Source organism: Sminthopsis crassicaudata, chromosome 5, assembly GCF_048593235.1.
Source record: "Sminthopsis crassicaudata isolate SCR6 chromosome 5, ASM4859323v1, whole genome shotgun sequence".
Taxonomy (NCBI): domain Eukaryota; kingdom Metazoa; phylum Chordata; class Mammalia; order Dasyuromorphia; family Dasyuridae; genus Sminthopsis; species Sminthopsis crassicaudata.
This window is the reverse complement of record NC_133621.1, coordinates 250087267-250098915: the sequence shown is the minus strand read 5'-3', so window position 1 is coordinate 250098915 and position 11649 is coordinate 250087267. Positions and strand designations below refer to the sequence as shown.

At 34.3% G+C, this 11649-nt stretch overlaps 1 long non-coding RNA gene across 1 annotated transcript in view; it reads right to left on the bottom strand.

Annotated features, from left to right (window-relative positions):
- Positions 1 to 2145: 2145 nt before the first annotated feature.
- LOC141542939 (uncharacterized) overlaps positions 2146 to 11649 on the bottom strand; it is an 81840-nt gene continuing 72336 nt past the window's right edge. Inside the window, exon 3 of the long non-coding RNA XR_012482278.1 lies at positions 2146 to 2486. This is a non-coding gene — a long non-coding RNA (uncharacterized LOC141542939). The remainder of the gene's footprint in view (positions 2487 to 11649) is intronic.

Here is an 11649-nt window from a genome sequence, read left to right as displayed (position 1 = left end):
GAGGCTTTGGATTCAGAGGGAGCTAAAGGCAGAAGCTGGAAGAGACAAAGGACTAGCGGCAAGAGCTCTCAGAACCAAGGAGAGAGATAGGCCTCTAAGAAAGCTAACTGGGATATTTTTAAGGAGACAATAAAGAATCTGGACTTTAACTCCTGTCTGAATTTGAGGTGATTATTAAACTGAACTGAAACTAAGGCTGTCTCCAGAAGCCCCCCAAGAAATCTGCTCCCAGAGAATATTATATTTTAGAGAAGAACATTACAAGAATTCATATAAACATTCATTCATTCATTGAACATGTATTGCTTAGTATGTCCATTTGCACATATTATCCCATTTCTCAAATATATATCCTCCTTATCTCTGCCTTTAGGCATCTCTAGCATCCTTCAAGACACAACCTAAGTGCCATATCATATATTAGACCATTCTCGATTCTCTCAATTATTAACACTTTCTCCCTTTTGAAGTTTCTGGATATTATTTTGTATATATTCTGTGTTTACTTATTATTGTACATGAGAGAAGGGATTGTTCCTATTAAAAAGGATCCTATCCTTTTTTGTGACCCCTTTGACACTTTCTGGTGAAGCCCCTCCTGGGATAACATTTTACAATTCATAAAATAAAATATGTTGAATTGCAAGAGAATCCAACATAGTTATGAAAACATGTTTGTTTTCTAAAACTAAATTCATAAACCTCAGGCTTAAAAACCCCTGTGTGCAGTAGAAAATTAGATTTTTGAGAACAAGGATAATTTTTCGTTTGAATTGTCTCCAGCACCTAATAAAATGCCTTGATCATTATATATGCTTAAAAAAACTATTTGTTGAATTAAATTGAATACAGGCCCACGAAGAGGAGAAATGTTGATGAAACAAGCATGAGCAGCTTTTGTAACAATTTCATATATCATGTAGAAGACAAGTTACATTTTTGGTGATTTTTGTCAGTGATTCAGAAATGATCATCCTTTTAGTCTAAAATCACTGATGCAATATAGCATCAAATCATGCCAGCTGGCATACACTGTTGAGGTTTAAGAAAGGAAGAAAAAGTATAGTATCATACATCCTTGTGGCATAAATACAGTAAAAGACGGGAAGGATTAAGTTACAAAAAGCAATTGATGTTTTTTTTTTTTTTTTTTTGCATGGGTCACAATGTATGTTTGTATGAGCATTTGCTGGTGAAATGAGAGAATATCTGTGCATAAGGGAATCTGTGTGTAACACATTGGGGATATTATCTTCATGTACAGTATATAGTATGAGGATTACACCTATGGTACTGCTAAAGTCAGAGTGCCTGGGGTTATGGAGCATAATCCTGCTGATTTCAAAAGTTCAAAATGTCCTGGAAACAGCTCATTTATTCATGCACCTGTCTTTTTCAGACATTTTTGATGCATCATATTCTTTAAGCCAGTGGTTTTGGCTTTCATCCCTGGTTTCCCAAGCACCGGATGCCCTGCTGACTAAAGGTGAAAGAGATTGCTGAGCAGCAAATGGACAGCCAGGAAGGGCTTTGAATATAGCTCCAGATGACCCTTTTTTTCCACTTTTGGATGCAAAAGTTACACCTGCAAAAATGGGAAGGAGTCCAATGAGAACATAGAGCTTTGTGTCTTCCTGTGAAAAACAAGTGGGGCATTTGATGCCTCTGTAGCCAAATTAGCATTTTTTTGAAGATATACCATCTTCTTTTTGAAAATTGAGAATATACTTAAAGGCAAGTCTGAGATCATTGTGTTTTGTCTCTTTTTGGAAGGCTTGCATTTGCTTAGTTAGAATGAATATCTTCTTCCTTTTCCATTTAGAGCCAAATTATTAGAAGTGATTATGAGTAAAAGATAGAATATGATTGCATTAAATACAATTTATTTCTTAGTTCATTACATGATTCAGAGCTAATTCTTTCAATAACTGGAATGAGGAAAGAATAAAAACTTTCACCTAGTTCAAAGCCTCTTAAGCTAGGGTCTATGACCTTGTTATGTTTTTATATTTTGATAATGTAGAGTATATCTAGGAAATATTATATTTGATAATCTAGGGTATATAATAAGGTCAGGGTGCTGACCTTATTATATAGTTATATGAATATATAATCACTATTTTTCAATGTAATTGACTCCTTTTATTTTATGCATTAAAAATATTATTCTAAAAAGAGGTTTTGTCAGAATGCCAAAGGAGGTTTGTTACACACAAAAAAGTTAAGAATTTTCAATCTAGTATCTCTTCCTGAAGAACCAAATATTAGGTCTAATCTGTTTTATAATAACAATTGATGGCATTGTTTATATTTTTAATGAATATATTAAAATAATCTTATAGTTTACCATTTACCATTGAGGTCAAAATGGAGTAGAGAGAAAATGGAAGCTAGAGAATATGATCCAGGTTGGTGTCAGTGAGAATGAATTCATCAGATGTTTTAGAGTAGGATCCAAAAATCTTCGATATCATTTAAATGTAGTTCTGGAATGAAAAGGCAAAGACATAAGTAATGTTTTGAACATGGATACTGACTGGTTTAACAGTGATATCACTGACAGAAAAGAAAAATCAGTAGAACAGATTATGGATGAGGTTGTAATAAGTTACAAATGAGAATAAACTCAGTTTTAGACATATTGAATTTGAAGAGCTAGTAAAAAGCAAATTATGCTGGGCATGATATAAAACTAATGAAATGTTTGCCCTTCTATATAAGTAAACCTCCTGGTTAACTCTCATGTTTGGAGCAGGGAACTATAATAAAAGAGCTCTTGCTTTTGCTAATTTTATTCATCACCACAGAGGCAACTACCATCTCTGAAACTCTACATAACTAGCCCTAATTTCTCTCCTGAGTTCCATATTCACATCTTATGCTTTTCCAAGTATTTTTCTACCTAGATTTCTCACTGGTTTACAAACCCGATATGTCTAAATCTGAGCTCGTTATTGAAAGACTGGCTACAACATCAGAAGACTAGGGTTCAAACCTTGTTTCTCTCACTTTTAGTTTGTTATTTTATCTTTCTAAGCCTCAATTTCCTTACCTGTAAAATGAAGGGTTAGTCTAGATAGCTTCAAAAATTCCCTGCTTAGCTATGATAATGTAATATTTCTCTGAAGATCTATAACTCTTGACATCTTTCTGTTAATGGGATTACTATGATGGGACTATAGTCTACCATAACACCTTGCATTCAAAATTTGGGCATTATCTTTGAACTACATTCTTTCTCACCTTCCAAGCCCTCCAGTCTATAGCTAAATCCTTTTGCTTCTATCTTTGTAGTCTGTCTGTCTCTGTCTCTCTTTCTCAATTTTATTTTTAATTTATATTTCTTTTACATGTCCTTTACAGTTACTAACTTGGTTATTTATAACAGCCAAAACAGCTTATTCACTCATGCAGTATCTCTTTTTTTTGGGGGGGATTTATATTCTATTTTTTATTATGAATTTTTATAATTATAACATTTTTTGACAGTACATATGCATAGGTAATTTTTTTTTACAACATTATCCCTTGTACTCCCTTCTGTTCTGAATTTTTCCCCTCCTTCCCTTCACCCCCTCCCCTAGATGGCAGGCATTTCCATACATATAAAATATCTTATAGTACATTCTAGGTACAATATATATGTGCAGAAACCAATTTTGTTGTTGTTGTTGTTGCAAAGGAAGAATTGTATTCGGAAGGTAAAAATAATCTGAGAAGAAAAACAAAACAAAACAAAAATAAAAACAAAAAGGTAACAGTTTACACTCATTTCCCAGTGTTCCTTTTCTGGATGTAGCTGATTCTGTCCATCATTGATCAATTGGAATTGGATTAGCTCTTCTCTATGTTGAAGATATCCATCATGCAGTATCTCTTAAATTTATCTCTTCACTATATTCTCATGATCATTAGTCAAGTTTTCCATTCTGACTTCTGCTTTCTCTCTACTCCAAACCTTTTTTTATATGACTACACACAGTTGGTTGGTTATTATCTTTTATTCTCAGAGGACCAAAATGTGTTAGAGTTAAGTTAGTGTTTCCAATTATGGCTGATCAGACCAATATGAGCTCAGAATGCTCTGTCCCAGGCTGGACAACATTAGTCCATATGAACATTTGGGATGGATTCTCTAACTTTGTGTATCTCATGTTTCTTATGGGCTTTTTCAATTCTGCTTTGTTTATAGAGCACAGCACACCTTTTCTGATGGGGACCCATCTTATTGGCAATCTGTACCAGTGTCTCCCATGTCATGCAACCAATTCTAAAGTTCTTAAGAAAGACCTTGAGAGTGTCTTTATATAGCTTTTGTTTACCACCATGTAAGTATTTGCCTTGTGTGAGTTCTCCATAAAATAGACTTTTTGCCAAGTATACCTTTGGCATTTAAACAATCTGTCCATCCCAACAGTAGTCTTTGCAGTAGAGTCTGAATGCTTGGCAGTTTAATTTGAGAAAGAACCTCAGTGTCGGTTCTCTTATCCTGTCAGATGATCTTCAGAATCTTCCTAAGATAATTCAAATGGAAGCAATTCAGTTCTCTGCCATGGCACTGGTAAATTTCACAGTCATACAATAATGAGGTAAGCACAAAGATTCTGTAGACCTTCAGTTTGGTAATAAATCTAATACCTCTCCTCTACTTCTCTTTGGAGCCTCCTAAATACAGAGCTAGCTCTGGCAATGTGTGGGTCAACCTTATTATCAATATGTACATATCTGGAAATATACTGTCAGGGTAAGTGAACTTTTTGCTATAACTTATGATTCCACATATGAATGGTGTAGTGCTGACTTGGTATTAACTGATAGACCAAAATTAGCACAAGCAGCAACAAATAAATCCATGCTTTGTTGCATCTCAGCTTCAGAGGCTACAATGAGTGTCCAATCATCTGCAAACAAAAAATCATGTACCAACACTTCTACTTTTGTTTTGATTTGTAGCCTTTTCAAATTAAAGAATTTACCACCAGTAAAGTATTATTGCCACCCCACTGAAAATGTTTGACATGATTGAAAACATTATGCTCAAAAGCATGGGAGTAAGCATAAAGTCTTGTTTCAACTCCATTAGTGACTGGGAAAGCTCGAGAGAATCATCCATTGTCCAGAACCCCATGCCATTATGAAATTGACATACAATACTAATAAACTTTTCTGGGCAACCAAATTTTGACATAATGTTCCATAAGCCCTTGCTACTGACAGAATCAAAAGCTTTGGTCAGATTTACAAATGCTTTATATAGACTTTTGTTTGGCTCCTGGAATTTTTCCTGGAGTTATTTGGCAGCAAACACTATATTGATTGTTCCTTGAACCCTTTTGAAGCTAGATTGGCTCTCAGGTAGATATCTTCTTCCAGGTATAGGATCAGCTTATTAAGAAAATCTCTGGCAAGATTCTTGGTCTTGCAGTGACCAAGAGAAATCCTCCCCCATGACTGTCAAAAGGACAATCTATTCCTTTTACTTTCATAGAAATAGATAATAGAAACATCCTTTAACTCTTGGGGTATAACTTCCTCTTGCCATAGAATCTGGAAAATTTCAGTCAGCTTTTGTATGAACAGTGGACTCCCCCCATTTTGTAAATCTCAACTGGAATAGAATTAGTACTAGTTGATTTATCACACAAAAGTAGTCTAATGACATTCAAAATCCCTTTTCAGTTGGAACTTCAGCTAGAGAAGTGACTAGATCAGTGACTTTAGTATTGATTGAGGATGGTTTGTTGTGAACACTATGGAAGTCCTTATCACCAATCAGTGTGACTCCATCAGCACTGAGTATTGAGATGTGTCATGTCTTTGAAACATACCCTTTACTGCATTATAAAAATATTTTGGATTATTACTATAGGTATAAAACAAATTTTATCTGTCTTCTTACTGAGCCAAAAACTTTGCATCTCTCTAAATTTTTATTGTACTTTACTTTTCATGAAATTGTATACTGTCTTCTTAGAGATGGATGGACTATCTTGCTGGCACACCCTGTGGAGTGTTTGTTTTTCATTTAGCAGCTTCTGAATTTCCCCAACATTTTCATAAACCAATCTTAGTATTTGCAAGTGCTCTGGCCCAGATAAGCAAATTCAATGCTATACACTGAATTTCTGAAATTTGCCCACTTCTTTTCTACTCTACAACTGTGTGTTGATTCTACTTTTCCTCCAAGTCAGCAACAAAGTATTCACTCTCAGAGAAGCACTCTAATCTCTTAACATTAATTCTTCTGGTAGTTTTTTTTTTTTTTTTTTTTTTGCTTTGGGGCTGCCACTTTTGTTGAATGATAATGTTCAGCTTGGGAGAAGTCTATGGTTTGTCCAGCACTCTGTAAACATACTGCCTTTGTTACCCTCACATCTTATCTGGTTCTTCTGTTTATAATCACATAGTCTACTAAATGTCGATGTTTGATGTGAGGGTGCATCCATAAAGTTTTATTACATTTAGATAAATGGAAGACAGTGCTGGTAATGACAAGGCCATGAAATGCACAAGACTTTAATAGAAAGTGACCATTGCCGTTTCTGTTTCCAACTCTGCTCTTCTCAAGCATGCCCTGTCATGGCTGATAATTTGAGTTTTCATTAGCATTAAAATCACACAGACTTATAAGTTTGTCCTCTTTTGGATAATTTTTTTTCTTTCACCTCATCAGGATTTGTCATGGGATTTCAGCATTGGTACTGATGATAGTGGCATGGCGTTTTCCTGCAATGGGTAATTAAATTGTCATGAGCCTGTCATTCACTACCTATGATAGGCATACAAGTTTGTTTACTAGATTAGTTTTGATCACAAAACCTATACCAGTTTTGCTCCCCTTCACTGCAGTCATTCCAGCAAACCATGTATCTCCAGCTCTGACTTCAGTAAGCTGGTCTTCATTTGCCAAGCTTGTTTTTCAGGGCTGCTATTTGGATATGACACCTGTTGAGTTCTCTTGCAACAAGAACTATATGTCTTTCAGGTCTACTAGATTTTACGTTGTCCTTAAATGTATGCAACATTCCATGTACCAATGATAAGTGGAATCTACTTTGCAGAAATTTTTGTATTTTTTGTACACGTGTGTGTTTCAAATGCAGGATAGGATTTCTGTCTGCCATAGTAATCAGGCCAGATTTGGATGACAATTTTTAGCACACCAGACAATTTTTACGATGTCTTTTCTAGCTTTCTTTTTACACCAGAATGAGCAATGTAATTCTTAAAAAGTTTCTCAGATACCCAGGCTGCTTCTCCAGTGAGAAAACAACTCCATAGCTTAAGCTGCTTGTGTGCAACGTTGTGACTACAACTCTCAGTATATCTGCACATGCTGCTTCATTGCTTGCTCATCACCACTTTTCATTCATATCTCACTACCTAATTATGAGTGTACACCAGGCTCTGTTCTGCATACTCTTCTCTTCTCCTCTCTACATAGTCTCTAGTTGCAACTATAAATTCAATTCAATTTGATACCCCAATTAACAACTACCTATTCTGATTGATATTCCTAGTGGATTCCCCAAGACATTCCAAATTCAATTTGTCTAAAACATAATCTCATTATATTTCTCTTTAGCCCCACCCCTCTTTCAAACTTTAATATTTTCTTTAGGAGTGCCAACATCCTTCTATTCATCAGGTTTTTAATCTCAAAGTCTCCTTCTAATCCTTACTCTCACTCATCTCCAATAACTAATTATATACCAAATCCTGCTAATATCATCTCTCCCATCCAAGTCCTTCTCTTCTATTAGATAACAACCACTGCAGTTGAGACTTTCAATTATCTTTCATCTTGACTATCACAAAAAGTCTCTTAATTGAGATGCCTATCTCCTTTCATCCATCCATCAAACAGCTACCAAACTAATAAACCTAAAGTACAAGTCTGTCCATATCTCTCCCTTGCTTAAAAAATTCTAATGATCTTCTCTTGCTTATAGGACAAAATATAATCTTCTCTTGGCATTCAAAGCCATTTACAACATGATTCCAGCCTACCTCACTAGACTTATGTCATATCAGTCCCCTTTATGTCCAACCAAATTGGTCTACTTGTGTCCCCCTCCAAGCGACATAAATTCTCAATTCTCTGACCTTTACCCAAGCTGTCTCCCATGACTGAAATTCACACCCTTCTCACCTTCATTTTCTAAAATTCCTATCTTTTGGACAGAATCACCTACACCCAGAGAAGGAACACTGGGAAAAGAATGTAGAATACTTGCATTTTGTTTTTCTTCCCACGTTAGTTTTACCTTCTGAATCCAAATTTTCTTGTGCAACAAGAGAACTGTATGGTTATGCACACATATATTGTATCTAAGATATATTTTAACATGTTTAACATGTATAAGACTGCCTGCCATCTAGGGGAGGGTGGAGGGAGGGAAGGAAAAAGTTGGAACAGAAGTGAGTGCAAGGGACAATGTTGTAAAAATTGTCCATGCATATGTTCTGTCAATAAAAAGCTATAAAATCAAAAAATACAAATAAAAAAAAAACAAAAAATAAATAAAATTCCTATCTTCCTTCAGTCATCACCTATAGGAGGCCTTGCCTGATTCTCCTAGTTATTAATATTTCTCCATTTAAATGGCTTTCTTTATATTTTGTGAATTTACATACATACATATAATGAATATGTTTAAAAACTTCCCTGTAGAAGTGGAAAGAATAGCTTCCTATCAGCAAAGGCAGGATAATCACTTGTTCTTATTAAAAGATTCAAGTGTAAGATGTTCTAAATAGTGATTGAACTCCCTTCTAACTTTGAGAATTTTGTGATTTATTTGTTCTATTTTTCTCTCCCTCTTTTCCTTTTCTCCTCTCTCCCTCCTTTCATCCCCTCTCTATTCTCTCTCCCTCTCTCTTTATCTATCTATCTACAAGATAGTGTGACATACTGGATAGAGAGCTGTCCTCAAAGACATGAAGCTATATTGACTCTATGCCTTTAAGTTCTCTAAGCAACTTTAAGACTATAAGTTACAGAAAAGGCATAAACCTGACGTGAAAGGAGTTTCTTCACCTGGGAGTATTCTCTATCAATAAAACCAACAGTCCTCTCACTCTTTCTATTTCTTTCTCTCTCTGCATTAATTTGTTTATACTCAAATTAATGAATGTTTCAGCCAAAAGAATATTACACTTGTAAATACTTTGCTAGAATAGGTCTATTTGCATTGTTCTATTTATTAGTGACCCCAACTTGATAACTCCTCTAGTTGTCATTTATAAAATAGCTCATGTAAATAACTTTTTGTTGTACAGAGTACAATCTTGAAATAAAAATTTAAATATTTCTTGCATTCAGCTTCTTTAATTAGTCTTCAGGGGTTAGGAAGATCAAAAACTAAGTGACAATGAGTGTTTTTAATAGTTTATTTTAGTTGCAAATATTGTACTTTGAGAGCATTTTAGATAATTCAATTAGGTATTCAAAATCATATTCTCTGTTCTCTTGAGAATGTCTAGTTTCCTAAGTCATGCTCCTGTTTTCCAGCTGAAAACTGTCATAGTAGCTAAAACTATTGGATTGCTATGTAATTTCATGTTCCTGGAATATTGAATAATCAAGGATCTTGGATTTGTAGTTTATTTGTAGAGTTTTGTGAATATCTTTCTTCTTCCTTTCCTCTACTTTCTTCTCCTCTCTACTTCCTTCCCTATTTCCTTTTTTTCTTCCTCTCTCTTTCCCTTCCTTCCCCTCGTGCTCCTTTTTTTCCCCTTCCTTTCCTATCTCTTTCCTCTAAGTTTTCTCCCTTAATTCTAACTCATGACTTTTCTGTAACTTAAAAATCTTAGTTGCCATGAAACATTGAAAGATTAAATTTCTTGTCTATGATCACAAATCTGACTAGAATCTGGAGTATATTTAGACTTTGGCTGAAAAAAAAAATATTGGCAAATGCTCACCAACCAATTTACTGGAGTAAAAAAATGTACTCACAATATATTTTAAAATTTGACCTAACATTTTCTCCATCACTTTCTTAAATTTAGATAATCAACAAACAATAAATAAATGCCTGATTTGCAGCATTTACTGATTTCTAAGATAAAAAGGCTAAAACTGAAAATTTAATAATCTATTCTCCAAAGTAGGTGCAAATTGGCTCCGGTGGCCCTCTGGATTTTGGAGGATACCAATTGGCCACATTTCTGCTTATTCCAATTTATAACAGACTACTCAAATTGAAAGTGAAATACAAAAGTGTTGCTCTCCAAATACTGCCCCATCTCTGTTTCTCTCTTCTTGACCCTGTCTCTCTATTTGTATCTCTGTCTCTGTCTCTTTCATCCATATAGATCATAAAATTTGATCTAAGAACAACTGATTAATAACTGCTCTGAAAAGAAAAAAAAAGAGCAATGCATCAATGATTCTTCTGTTTACATTCCAAATTCCAAGAGATAATTGTTTATTTAACCAAGTTCTTATGCCTTGATCAGAGTGCTAACATAAATGAAAAGTAAGCTTTGGCTTCCTGGTGAGAATTATCTCACACATTGTTTACATGAAATTTGATCAAATAGTAGAAAAAGAATTAGGTTTTGAAATATACTCCAAATCAGCATGGTTTTCTCATGACCAATGTTGTAAGATTTACTTTATTATTCAGGCCTGCAATTTTGTAGGGGTTATTATTGAAGCCCACACTATTCTCAGGAAGTGTCAAATAAGCTCATTATATGGAACAATTGAGAATTGTCTTTATTACAGTAATTTAATTGGTTTTTTCCAGGGTTGTACAAGTTAAGGCAAGATGCAGGAAGAATGAAGCTATATGTTATGGTTGATTGGGTTAAACTGGGTGGTTTTTTGGGGGGAGAGGTTCTTAACTGTTCTATTTTCCATTTAAAAAGATAAAAGCAGATGGACCAGATATTTCTCAGAACAAGAAAGTTCCCAGTCTCTATGTTGTTTTATATGATTGTCAAAAAAGACAAAAAAGTTAAAAGAACAGTTTCCCAACACAAGGTTTCCTCATGAACAGTAAAACATCTAGAAAACATCTTTTTCTTTGATGTTTCGATCACTCTTACATGGGATCTCTGTTCCAGAATATGTGGAGAATATTTTCAAATGAATTAACTGTGCTAGGAAACAGGACTGCAGTATGTGTCCAACAAAGGAATTTTAACCTCTGTACTTTGGGAATTTACTGACTTAATTATTTTATTTACCTGGAATCAAGGTTGGTCATTGTGCCAATAAAAATTATTTAGTCTTTCAAAGTTGTTGAAACATATGTTTCTGGATGTAGCTTATGTAAGAATTTATTTTGCTTAATTATATAATTACAAAGGTTTTGTTTTTATTTTTATTTTTTGTCATTAATGAGGGAAGAAGTGTGAGGGAAGGAAAGTAAATGCTTGTTAATTGAAAAATAAAAGTTAAATTAATGATTAAAATAAAAACATGTTTATTCATTATTTTCACATGTGGATAAGAATTTATCTTGGAAAAAGTGTGGCTGAATGGAGGTCATGTTGATGTACCTGCAAAAAAACTTAATCTCTCAGGGCTTTATTAGTATTTTACTTTAACAAAAATTTTTACCTTCTTCACAATCTTCAACATTGGAAATTCTTTCCTATTCTTTATGTCACCATCATGCTTGTGTTCTACTTCTT